Below are 12,758 nucleotides of genomic sequence, written 5' to 3' on the forward strand. Positions count from 1 at the left end.
TTGCTGTGGATGTTTTGATCAGGACTGTTTTTAATGGCAGGGCAGCCTCACAGAACACAAGAGCAATAAGACACAACTGCATCTGATGTGTCGCTGACCGTGACCTCTGACCTCCCAGAACATTAAGACTTCTGCACATTACATCAGCCTACAAATCATTACACAAGATCTGATCAGCATAATACTGCTTTCATATTGAACAAAGGAGAAAGCAGAATAAAGTCTCGCATGTGTCCATCCTGTTACAGGCTCAATAACATCTCTTTACTTTCACTTTCGTTAATAACCTCAGCGGGACAGTTTCACCAGGTTACAAGTGACGTTGATGCTCACACTGAATTCCCATTGGCTCAGATGGAGCTTGATTTTAATCCCCTTCTTGTCTTGAGCCCTTTGTCCTGTACAAGGAAGCAGGAAAATAATACTAATAGGTTAAAAAAACAAAACATTAGATTTACTCTGAAAGGATAAATTACTTGATAACTATCATATGTATTTGTCTACCTCAATCTATATGAATTTCGGCTCTGAATGTATAATGAACACTGTATTAAATATGAATGTAAGACACTATAGGTACGCTCCTCCCTCTGAGGGCGACTGAAGAATAGCCATCACGTCATGACGCAGCGCCAAGAGGTGAGGACACACTCGAGCGCCAACATGGACCAATGGGAGAAGACAACGCCCTATAGAGTTGAACTAGTCAAAATGTTTATGGATGTAACGACACACTTCAGCGTATCCGAAAGACAGTTAACTGATTGAGTTCAGTCTGTGGCTTGGAGACGTTGACAGTGTCCACGGCCGTGTGTAGTGTCAATTGCGGTTATTATCACTCTAATAAATACTATACGAATATTTAAACCCGACAGTTTCCCTTTATGAAAAGTACAATATGTTTGTTTTATAATTACACATTTATTGTGTCTGCTTTGATTTGCTTGTGAACATTAGCAATCAACAATACATGCCCAGTCCTGAGTTTCATATGATTAACAAAACATTTAATTGAGACAAGCTAGTGGGAGCAGCTACGATGGGGCGCTAGGTGCGTTTTTTTACGCTAAACATGGAAGAAAAGCGAAAGAAAACTCACTGTTTTCACAATGATCGGGAGGAAGAATTATTTTTTACAACAGTGAAAGAAAGAAGTGTGTATGTCTCATTTGCGGGGCGACGGCAAAGAGGCACATTGTGGAGACACTTCGGTACGTGTCACAGAAGCTACCATGCTAACTAACTAACTAACTAACTAATGAACTAACTCCCCACCTGCAGCACTGCGGGCAGAACAAGCCGAGAGTTAAAGCTTTGGCAGCAGCATCTCTTTTCACGAGGCCGGTGAACAAGTCACAGAAAGCAGCTTCATTTAGAGCTGCACATTTTTTTTAATAAAGTACAAGAAAGCCGTTTCGGACGGAGAGGTCTTGAAAGCATACCTGTCAACCCTCCCGTTTTTCCCGGGATTGTCCCGTATTTTTCCTTCTATCCCGTTTTCCTCCCATTTAAATATTTTCCCGCAATTATCCCGTACCTTTCAAAAAAAAAATTAGGCCTAATTAAAGAAAGTGTACGGTGGCCTCCGGTAAAGCAGGTGGCAGTCTTATGTTTAACATGGCCAGAGCCAAAATGATGAAAGTTGTGTCAATGTCTAAATATCTATGGACCTAACTGTATATCGGCCTTTGGCCGTCCTGCTTTCTATATATCGGCACCGGCCAGTGAAAAACCCATATCTGTCGACCACTCGTTGGTTTCCTGTGTCCATGCCAGCACATGATGGTCAGTAACAACATGATAAGTTAACAGTTTATTACAGAGACATATTTGTCCCATCGACTCCTGTCTTATGACTGATTGTGAACTATGTCCTGTCATAGAGCAGTTTACAGCTAATGTGTTACCTTCCTCATTGTTCTACTCTCCTGCTCTCTGTTCCCTCCAGCGTCGCCTCTGTCGACATGGTTTACAATTGTCAGTGTGCAAATGTGCAAATGTATCGTCAAAGCTGCTCACCAAAGTGTATCCCTAATCAAAAGTGTGTCTTCATGTTGGTAGAGCTTTTGTCATGCAGTTCAATTTGGAATTTCACTTTTTTCATTTTCATTTTGTTTTCAAACCTCTTCACGCAACCTGTTGTAGGCCAGACCAACATCACATGTAAATAGTTCATAACTAGATGACTGTGTGTACATTAGGTTTTATTAAACAGATGGATGTACTTCTGTTCTAACCTGCTTTGTCTTTATGGTCGTAGACATATTGTGTGTTTTTGTTTTGCTTCGTTATAATCTATATCCGGGAGAAGATATGTAATTGAGAATGTGTTAGTTGTATGGGAACATTATTTTGTAAGAGACAGGTTTGTTTTCAGATATACTAGTGTAAAGGTTCTGCCACCATCCGAATAAAATTGGGGTCAATTATTTTTTCTCTCTGCTGTTTGAAAACGTGATAATTATGTCCTGATTACTCTGCTTAATTCACAGATTTAAAATAAATATAAACATCAGTAAATATTCTGTTCATATATTTATTGTATATTTATTCTAAGTGTTTGATAGCATAACATTTGTATTTTATTGTCAAATAAAATTACAAAATCTATAAATGCATTAATTTCTGTGGGATTCCTTTTCTTCTGTTTTCAGTGAGTAAGCGTTATGACTTATTATTATTATTATTATTATTATTATTATTATTATTATTGAACTTTGGCAGAAGTCCCATGATGTTTTCTGGACACACATCTAATCTTAAAGTACACTAAAAACCTTGGTGGTAAACTTGAAGCTTAGCGTGTCCTTCCTTATGTTACCACTAGAGAGCAACATTACCCTGTTATGAGTGAGCTGTGAGAGAAGTCAGCAGAGAAACAAGCCGCCAGCTTCTTCACACCTCCAGCATTTCAAAGGGATTCTGTGTTCTGTAGAAGATCAGAGACACAAGTTTATTTAACAAGTGAAAATAAACTATAGAACTCTATAGAACGTTCGAAGAAGTATTTTTCCATTAGAGTACAATTTAAGATCCAATTTAATTAAAAATAATGGTTTAGTTTTCAATACAAAAGGTCTAAATTACTTTTGGTAGTGGCTACTGGAAAATGTACTCTGTAAGTGACAGGAGTGATGATAGTTTTGAAGAACGGAACGGAAATGAACACAAAAAAGCCTTTTGGTCAACTTTAATTGAAGGCAAATGTTGAATCAGAGGAATCACCAACATGTCGTTCAAGACAGCCTACAATTTATTACAATTTCCTCTTAAAGTCCGGTTTAGCAATTTCAGTTTTCCTGAACTACAACTCACACGTCTCAACTTACTACGACACACTGAAGGTGAAGGTGAGGGAGGACTGAAGGTTTCAGTGAGCCCAGGTGAGAAGACAACAATGTATCAGACAACTTAAGAAACACATTTCTTTGGGTCTTCCTCATCAATATAATTGAAATTGCACTTGTCTAAAAATGTCAGTCTCATGCAACCTACCCTCTAAACCAGGGGTGTCAAACTCATTTCAGTTCAGGGGCCACATACAGCACAATCAGAGCAGGGGTGGGGAACCTCTGGCCTCCGGGCCGTATACGGCCCGCGAGACCATTTGATCCGGCCCTCGAGGTAATTCATAAACACACGCAAATAAATCCACTAGAAAAAAACAACAAAATAATCTAGTCAGCAATAGTATAAAACGGGCGACTAACTGTCTTTCCTGACCAAGGTCAGGGTCCTTAAACACAACACGAGTGGAACGTGTCATCACGTGGTCACGTCATGTCAAAAAACTTCAATATTAAACAAGTCAGTGAACGCAGCATGGCGAGTGTAACAAAGAGAAAGCTGGATGCAGAATGTCGCACTTTCCAGGAGAAATGGACGAACGATTATTTATCTGTGGAAGTAAAAGGCCTGTGTGCCTAGTTTGTGCGGACGCGTCTGCGGTGATGAAAAATAATCTCGAGCGTCATTACAGCACGAAACATGTCAAACTGCACGAGCTGAGAGGACGAGTGCGTTTGGATGAAGTTAAGTGGAGTTAAGCGGAGTTTGGCCCAACAAGCAGCTCTCTGCAGAGCGGAACATACAAACATGGAGAGATAGATCGGTAGACCCCCACACCAAGAACAGACTGTTCCACCACTGCTGTGCAATTATCACTGCCATGTGCAATACTCACTTTATTTTCTATCAACCACCTGGTACTTATATTTTATTATATTTAATTATTGTTTACTGCCTTTTTACTTCATGTGTTGTTTTGCTGTGACAAGATACATTTCCCCGTTGTGGGACTAATAAAGGATTGTTTTCTGATAAAATAGAAAGATACATGGATAAAACAGTTGCTTTTTTGCACAGCATAAAAGAAAGGTGAAATGAACGGGCTGTGTCTTAAAAACAATGTGCAGAGGTTATGAGTTCAATAATTAGTATGGCCCTCGAAGGATGTTGTATAAAATAAAATGACCCTTGATAGGAAAAATTGTCCCCCCCCCCCCTGCAGGATGGACCCCAGTCAGTTGAACACATTAAGATTTTCACATTTTAAACTGAAACAGAAAAAAGAGCACTGACATCAGAAATGGCACAAGGAGAGGGAAAGCTGAATTATTCCATTGCTAATTTATGGAAGAGCAGCCATTCATAAATACCTTGCATCCAAGGCCAAAACCAAAACCTGAAAAAATGAAAAGGATTGATTATTATTTTTCACTTCCTAAACCTGGACAGTTCTGCATTTGAAGGGACATAGATAAGTAATGGTACAGGTGGGAAGTCGGTTGGTGTGATGATTACTCTGTATGGTCAGGTGATGGCTGAGGAATGTCAGACCATTGAATGTGCACCATGGGGTGACACTAGCACTGCTCCCCCTCATGTTTCAAAGAGGATGATTAACTTAGGTAGGACTTCAACAATGATTGCACAAACAAGATGAAGTCAGACTCCTTTCCATGCCCCTGCTCATTAGATTATTAATATTCCTGAAAGCAGGAATATTAATAATCTAATGATATAATATATATTAGTACAAACACCACAGGGGACATTTTTCTGCATTGAATTATATTATTTTTAATACTTTAAATACATTTTCCTTATTATACTGACGTACTTTTAATTAAGTAACATTTTCAATGCAGGACCTTTACTGCTAACGGAGTATTTTCACAGTGTGGTATTAGAACTTTTACTTAATTGAAAGATGGGAATACATTCTCCATCACTGCTTGTATATAATCGGTATGCATGATGTAGGTTGTTGTTGATTACTGTGCAGAATGTGTGACGATACCATAGAGAATTGAATTACGGGCTAGAATCACAGTCCTCTGAGGTTACACTTCATTCTTTGCAAACATTACTCAAGTGGGATTTTTCAGAAATCATGCTCCAAATGGTGTTTGTCACATTCTGCCTATCTGTCCCTCCACCCAGCCACATTCCCACTTCCTCAAACCATTCTCTACCTGTCCACCAGATGCCCTCTGACTTTCCCTCCAGTCCCGGTCACCTGACCTGCCACGCCTACCTGCTCACCTGTTCCCACTTTCCTCATCAGCCCTGCAGATATTTAACCAGGTCTTTTCCACTTACTCCGTTGCGCCATTGCTCACTTCTGGCTATCGAGCCTCTGTTACCCTGCCTCTGCACTATAATAATAATAATAATAATAATAATAATAATAATAATAATAATAATAATAATAATTATAATTATAATTATGATTATAATAATTATAATAATACATTGTGTTTATAAAGCGCCTTTCAAAGCTAAAAGCAATCTCAAGGCGCTAAGGCACAAGGCACTGTGTACTACCTCTGTTTGGACTTGCCACTAAGCCACAATCACCTTTGCTATTAATCCCTAAAGTCTTCCTGTCTGTCCAGTGGACTCCATTTGGGTGCTTGCTGCCTTGCACTCACACTGTGACAGTGTCGTGTCAATGCTGGTGGATGTATATGTGTTATTCCAATTCTAAATAATATCAGAAAAGTATTTCAGCCCTTTCTAATTTCCACTGGTGTTTCAACAGTTCAAGTGAAACTCCTCTGCCTCTTTTCCTGTTTCACTCTGCTTGTTTTCTTTTTGGCTTTAAGTTCATTCATTTGATGACAGAGCAGCTGTATCTTTGGGGGCTCTTGAAAAGTGGCCGAGGTTTCCAGCCTCTTAATTTGAGCGGGCTGCTCTCTGGTCTGTGTGTTTCTAACCTCTGTCTGCTTGAGAGTCCTCTGCCTCTGGAGCCTCTGTTCCCGAGGGGACTGCTCCAGGAACTAACCGAAGTAGAAGAAAAGTTAAGAATTCATGCTGATTGTGGGGCATTATTTAATATATTAATGCTTGAAAGTTAAACTGAGAAGAAAAAATTGAGACCTGCGTTTTTATTCCAAGAATTATTTTCGGTTGGTCGAGGCAGCATTTGAGCGTCCTGTTTAGGTTTTTGGACCAAAACACTGAACCTGTTCACTCACTTGTATTAGCTCTAAAGTAAAGTGCTGGCCAAACACCAAAAAAACAATAAACGCTTTTTCCATTTCATACTTTGAGAAACGACATCTTCACTGGAAAGACAGATGTCGCATGCTCTCCCAGACAGACAGACAGAAATTTGATTCAATCAATATCCTTGTCATTGAGTAAAGTCTACTTCAAGTTCACACGTTCTCAGGGGCGTCTGCAGCCGGCTGCTCATTTTGTCCGGGGGAACTCCGCTGACCCCTGAGCCACAGCCAGGATTGTCCTGATGCAAATCAGGAGAGGGAACCAATTCATCGTTGCACAATTCGATTAGACATCTGCATATTGAGCATCTGCACCCTATGAAAAACTGCCAATACCTACTCTCCCTCCCCCCACTGCCCCCACATTCTCTGGCCCCCCACAGGGGTAGCGCCCCACGACCCCAGGGGAAGCCTCTGTCCCTGCTCCCCACCCGCCTCCCCCTGTCTCCCCCTCTTGTCCCCTCCTGACCCTGTCAGGCCCGGCTACAATACCTGACCCCGCCCCAGAGACGGGACGATTGGAGTTCAAGGTAAATGTCCCTTTCTCTGGGTCCGTCTGCAGGCCGCCCTGCGTGGCCCCTATCCGGCCCTTGTCCAATAATCAAATGCACCGCTCTTTTTTTCATACTTTCTCACACACACAGAAACACACACTCTGTTTTTTCATTACAACCTTTTTCTTGAAAAGATATGACTTTGCCTTGAAAATGAAGGCTTTCCTTTCTCTGGAGCTTTTCCATTGTAATCACATCTGATCGCTGGCTCTTATTCAGACATCTCTGCCACTCTCAGATTTCCCTCCTTTTTTATCGCTCTCATTGATTCATCAGGCTCTCTTTCAGTGCTGGGAAGAGAGAGAGAGCATGTCAAGAAGTTTAAAGCAACATGTGTTGAGCCTTCCCACACACAATGCATGTAGAGAAGTGATGTCCATGCCATAAAATCTACCAGAACTTGCTGTTAGGACTGCTAATATATCTGAAATTACATTGTTGGTGAGCATGATCCTAAACGTGACATTCACTATTTGATCAAAAATCATTTTGTCTTGGAAGTAAAACATTTAAAAAGAGCGACATTTCTGGCCATTCCTTGTAGTATTTGTCTAAAATGTATTTAAAGACACTTATCATATACTAATAGGTTGATGAAGCACATATTTGAAACGTCAAATGTTTTCACATTTAAAGAAACCAACAGAAGTGTTTTTTGTATCATTTTAAGCCACATAAATGTTTTTAAATTAAAAAAAACAAAAAAAACATCCATTCATCACATTTTATTTTTGTGATTTTGATTTTGAGTTTTCTTCCTTCCAGCTCTCCGGAGTAAATGAGAGTGACTGCGTGATGTGATAATGTATGATACTGTATGATACTGTATAATGGTGCTAAACCAACATTTGGCGTAAGTAATGGATAGAAAATGTACAGTGTACTGTTATCTAAAGTATTTTGTGCATTAAAAGCAAGCATGGGTGTAATGTTACCAGACTTCTGATGAGTTCATGACAGCGTTGTTTGCTGCCGCACCTCCCTTTTTATGTACTAAGCTTTACTAATAAATTAAACTTTATTTGTATAGCACCTTTCATACAGGTTAGTGCAGTTCAAAGTCCAAAATCAGACAGAACAAGTCTGGACTGTAAAAAAAACACATAAAATAAAGACAATTTCACTATTTAAGAGAAATGCACACAGTGAATAAATACAAATGGAATAAAAAGCTGTAATAACAGTAATAGTAGTACAATAATGTGAATTAAAAACTTTATTAATAAAAAAAAAACTTAAATACCATAACATAAATTATTAAAATAATGTATAACATGTCTATAAAGCATTCTTTATCAAGTACTGGCTGAAAAGGTAGATTTTAAGTTTAGCAGCTCTCGGATCCTCAGACTTTTTTATTGCTTAAAGCATAAAAGATGACTCACCAAAGGTTTTTGTGCTGCACTTTGGAACACTTGACAGACTTTTGCCAAAGGACCGTGCAAGACCAGGAAGTGCTTTAAACAACAAGTACAAAGAATTGAAAAATCAATACAGAAACTGACAGGCAACCAATGTAAGGACTTAAACACAGGTGGACTAAAGCTGAGTCCTTACCGCAGCGGCCCAAGTTCAAATCCAACCTGTGGGCCTTTGCTGCATGTTGCCCCCCCCCCCACTTGCTTTACTGTAGGTCTGTTAGTGCTTTGTGATAAGGTGCAGTAATTGACTATTTGTTCAACTCACTTTCCCTCAACCACGTCCACCTCTATGTTTCCCAGAATGCCTTTTGGCAGCGCCCTGAGAACAGGCATGGACTTGTTACATCCACCTGTTGGCTGTACTTTAGTGACATTTCTCCAAACGTCCATTGTCAGCATTATGCAAGATCAGGGTTTTAGAATAATGTTCTAAGGTTTAAGCATCAAGTGTGATGGTGTGAATGCATCCAAAATGAAATCTTAAAACACGTGCACCAGGGTTTATGTGCGTTCCTCATGGCGCATGTGTTGGTATTTGTGCCGCTGATCACTTTGAACCTCATCTCTCTGATTCTTGGCAGGAAGTGAGGGTCAGCAGCTCTTGGTCGTAAAACTGCTTTTGGTCTCTCTCCCGGAGTGCACTGGGAGGGGAGAGGACAGAGAATCTCTGTCACCTCGCCATGGCACGGGATGTGAGGAGATCGTTGGGAATGCCAATAATTGCTCGAACCGAGGACGAGCTGCTGCCGACTCTCAGTGCAACAGAACCTCCTGAATATCAATTTAAGAGAAATTAAAATGCAATTATCTACAAAGACCATGCATGCCCTTTTATCTCTTTACTATGAGCAATGGAGGGCTTGATTCCCAAAATGATGCCAATTTAAATGAATGTGAAATGTTTTGAAGACAGATTTAATAATAAAAACATAGGTCATCTCTACGATAACTGCCTAAGGAAGAAACATGAGAGTAAACTAATAGTTAAACTGAGGATAAAACTTTCTGCGAACTATGGAGTAACAACCCATTTTATGATTAAACTTCAAAGGCATGTTAGGTGTCACAAAGTGTATATTATGTGAACACTTAAGCTGCATTTATACCTCATTAAAGACGCCCGCGTAGGTTTTGATTGTTAGAGTTGAGTTTAACATATATACGTTTGTACTGTTGTATATATGTTTAACATATACAGGATGTATTGTACATGATCAGACCATATCATGCTTTAATTATACTTATATATAAGTATACTATATACACAAATCTTGGACAATAAGCCATACAATTCAAAGGACCTTTACTTTGGAATACAAGTCCTCTCTATCAAAACCTGTCCATCACTGTCAGTATTTAAGATTAATATGAAAAATGTTTGTGTTTGTTTGTTTTTGTAATATTGTGTTATTTAGTATTATTATTACTATTAACCTGTCTTTTCTTTTTTTCTTTTTTTCTTATTACGTTAAGAAAACAGCTATCCATACTTTAAGTGTTACAATAAGTACTTCCTGCACAATCTATGTTTGTTGCTACATCCTTTTTATCAGCTCCTTTGTGCTAAAAAACGGATAAGTTAAATTAGTCTTTCTACAACTTCCTTAATTTCTCAACATTCTCTTCATCAGAAACACAAGCAGACCCCGCTGAACAATCACAGTTCTTGCAGTCTCCATGTGCTGTGTTGTACGTAAGCAAGCGATACTGTATATCCAGCTTTAATTTAACATTCAAAACCAAAAGCAAATATGCTTTGAATTCACATTTGCATTTGTTTGATGTGTTTATGTAAAGGAAATGGTAATAGTTCTGCAAACTCAGTTCCTGAGAGAAAAAGGTTCATAAAATAACAAATCTGTCAAATCCAACCAGTAGAGATACAGCATGAAGCGAAAGCTTTCAAATGCAGTTTGGAGAAAAGCTGTAATCTTATTTTGTTTTTTACCTCCTATAAGTAGTTTATAGAAGGAATAGTTGACACTTTTGCTACGACATAGTTAATAAATGTGCAGTCTTTGTCATCTGTTATGTGGTACGACTTTGCAGGGGATATCCTGGGGGGTACTGAAGGTGATGCCTTTTATGTTTCTGTTTTTGTTTGGAATTAACAGAGTAAGAAGAACTGCACAGTTAGTGGATAAAAAATATACTCTCATTCAAAAATACTCTATACTGCATATAATAATACTATATATAATACTCAAACTAATCACTTATAATATAGTTAATATAACCTTTGAACTGTGAAAAGTTGCTTGGGGCCTGTGGTATCATAACATTTCTTCACCAAATGATCATTTGTATTTATTTTAAGTGAAAAGCACTGATCTTTTTTTTAAAGTAAACACTGAATGATTTCCCCTCCACTGATAAAGTTTCAGGACAACATTTAGTGGATTTACAAGCAGAAAATCGAGTTTTCTCTTACACTCATCTTAAAAATGGATTGAGTCGTCAAAATCGCTGTCTGTTGATTTTATCTGCAGTGGAACTTGGGGCTCAGGGTTCTCCCATCAGGGTATATTTGTAGCTACAACACAATGTTCAAAAGCCTTTGTCCCTCATCCTATTGCTGTGATCTGCGTCTCAGGGCTCGTGGACAAAAGGTGTCAAACGGAGCGTTGGACTTGGCCCGCCATGTCCTCCCGAGGCTGCTCCTAATCCTATTACTGTGGGCTGTGGAGGAGTATGGATCCCAGCAACTATTAAAGTCCAAGGGGGCCCTGTGTATTTACTCTGTGCATGTGTGTGTTCTCGTGTGTGTAATGGCATTGTAAGCAACTTCTTATCCACGTTGTCATAATGTGTTATCCACTGATGCGGCTCAAGGTTTTGCTGTCTTCTTGTGTTTGCTACGGGGCAGGTGGACATTTCAATCTTTACGGCTGCTGTAGTTCAGCACAACTTCAGCTGCTTGATCGTCTACGATGCAGCTTCAGCTCAGATCTTTCCATTTGGAGAATGCCTCACAGGAATAGGACATCAAATAAGTACAATAAGTATGTTACCAAACATTTTAAATGCTTTCTTTTTGCATATTCTCTTTTACTTTTTGACAAGATGTACTGCCAAGTAGGTTTTCACCTACAAGGAATTTGCCTTGGTGCATATAATAAACAACAAACATATTAAGAGGAAATAAAAAATACAGTCAAAGTTTAGGGACAATTGCTTGGATTTAACGTAGTTTAGAACACCGTATTGTATTGTATCGTACAAAGTTCACATCACAATACACTTCGTAAATCCAACAATTTAAAATACTTTTTTTCACAGTTTTTTTTTCAAGCAAGAACAGTTTTTGCAGTAAGAGTGAGTCTCAAGTATTACATAGCTTCATAAAGATGTATCAAGCACTAGACTCAATCTATTTAACTTTATTTCAGACACATATCAATTTCAAATATTACAAATAAATACAATACGAGGACAACAACACAATCATGGCAGTTCACAAACAAGAGGAATACCTTGTGTCACTTTGTGGGATCAGTTAAGGCCGTTATGATTCAATGTTTTAATCAATAATTAACACATATATTTGTACATAACATTCCTCAACACTGCATGCTGTCACAAACATATGACTTGCACATGTCCAGCTTGAGTTGCACTACACGTGGGCTGGATATAATGGAGTACAGGAGGCTTTAAATAGGGCTGTTTGAACATCATCTTGTAAACATATGACATTTACGTGCCAGCATATTGGCTTGTGCAACACTGGCGTTTCACATCATCGTCACATAGATCATCCCTGATGATGTCACCCAAATATCTTACTTTCTCACTTGGTGTGCCATAAAGAATGAAGGGCAGCTTTGCTTATGACCCTCCTTGGTTTTAGCAATCATGATAACACTCTTTTTAGAGTTACATTTGATGTCATACTGAACACCTTAACTAGAGCAGAGTCTGAGCATTTACTGTGACTCACAAAGTCATCAGCGTAGATGTTTTATAAGACTATCCCCCTCCATGCATCCAGTCTTACACGCTTTCAACTTTTTAGATAGTTCATCCATATTTAGATTGAAGAGAACAGGTGACAGTATTCCACCTTGATGAATCAAATGGTCACTATAAGGTGCAGATATACTCTTACCCCATCTAGCTTGCATGGTTTGATGCAAATACCAAAAATACAAGATCTTTATCAAATATGTGGGGACCCCTCACTAGGACCCCTCACTCTTGTAGTTGTGTGAGTGTCTCATATATGCATTATTTATTTATTTAGTATTTATTTGATGTATTAAAGGTCACAT

Source organism: Cottoperca gobio, chromosome 11, assembly GCF_900634415.1.
Source record: "Cottoperca gobio chromosome 11, fCotGob3.1, whole genome shotgun sequence".
In the NCBI taxonomy this organism is placed as follows: domain Eukaryota; kingdom Metazoa; phylum Chordata; class Actinopteri; order Perciformes; family Bovichtidae; genus Cottoperca; species Cottoperca gobio.